Here is a 1,762-nt window from a genome sequence, read left to right on the forward strand (position 1 = left end):
ATCATTGAGCCAGCTGAATAATTTGTTTTGTTATACACAATTAGAACACTGACCTCAAATGAACCAGACCTCTAGCAGACACCTTGATTCCGAGTGATTTCTGAAGACTGCATAAGACTAGGAATAAAACAAATCAAGAATATACTCCAAATAGAAGGACAAGAGTAGCTAAAAAGCCTCATCAGCTTCAGCTTTCCATAAATGGACAAGGAATTGGAGAAGATTTAAACTCTACTTCACTTTATATCTGCAACCAATGGTTGTGAACAAAGGGGAAGAGTCAGACTCTTGCTCGTTCTGAGGCACTTGATGTTTTTAGCAACAGCTTAGTCAAAGGAGGCTAGCCATGGACCTGGAGTACAGAAGTGTCCTAAGTAGTAAACTCCACTTAAAAATACTAAGTATGAGAGAGGTGTTTTTGTAAGGTGCAGAAACAAGGGGGAAAGCAGCTGAAGATTAGGATCAGAAGCTCCAACAGCTTTGGAAAGAGTAACAATGGCTAGGCTGATGCTAAACGAACCAAAATATATACTCCTGGTAATAGCAATGGCATACCTTGGAAAGATGTTATTCCAACAGTGAGTATAGGCCAACAGTAAGGCTGAGGCAATTCCTAGTATGCCTGGCCTAACAGAAGGAAATGGTACACAGGTTCCTTCAAACAGTGAATCACATAGGGAAATGGATGTCTAATCTAGTTGCCTAAAACAGCAGCCTGAGGTAGGTGTTATATAAAGATTTCTATGGGCCTGGGATTTAAATATTAACATAGAGTTTGAGATAATGAAAGAATTACAGTTGCTGAGGTATGATGAAAGTAGGCACAAAACCAAGTTATCCACACATGCCTCCAATGAAGGTACTGACACAATTCTCTTGCAAGAATGTGGTTAAACTGGAGGCCAAGTATATGTCATGAATTCTCACAAAATCTGATTTTCAATGCACTCAGACAGAGGAGGCAGCTTTGGCCATAGTACAGGGATGTAGAAAGTTTTATGTCTTTATTTATAGAAAGTCAGTGTTAGCTGAAACTAGCCATAAAACATTTATTGCCATTGTCAAAAGGGGTCTAAACCTCCCATGCCCCCAAGAATACATATCTTATTTTTTTCGGTTACAAATGTACAATTTATAAATTGAATAGAAGCCTAAGACAGATTTGGGTGTTGAAGAAACACTCTCTAAAGCACTTGACAGGAAGCAAAGTTCAGTGGTAGATTATGTATATGTCAAACCGATTAAAAGCAAAAACAAAAAACCTGTCTTGTGTCAAATTTAATGCATATTGAGATTGCCAGAGCTACTGTTGAGGATGAGACCCTGTAGTGATTAAATAAATCCATTAGCATAAAGTAGTTAGGAGAGCATATTCCCAACTGTTGTTATAAATTTAAGAGGGAATTCTCAGTACTTGGTGATGCTATTTACTTTAAAAGACACCCAGATGGTGATTCCTAAGGTGTTACAGAAAAATATGTCAAAGAGATTACATGAAGGTCATTTAGGGATTGAAAAATCTAAGAGAAAGGCCTCAAATGAACACTGGCATTGAGGAAGCTATTAAGACTTGTTTGTATATGCCAAAAATACAAGTAAAGTCAAGCAAGAAATCCTATATTGATAGCACAGGAAAAATTGGTCCATGGAGCAAAACAGCCATATATTTGTTTACAGTGGCTGGGGAAAAAAAAAAACAAAAAAACAAAAACAAAAAAACTTGTCCTAGATTCATAGATTAAGGGTCGGAAGGGACCTAGTA

Source organism: Gavialis gangeticus, unplaced genomic scaffold (assembly GCF_001723915.1).
Source record: "Gavialis gangeticus isolate Ggan-Ray unplaced genomic scaffold, GavGan_comp1, whole genome shotgun sequence".
NCBI lineage: Eukaryota > Metazoa > Chordata > Crocodylia > Gavialidae > Gavialis > Gavialis gangeticus.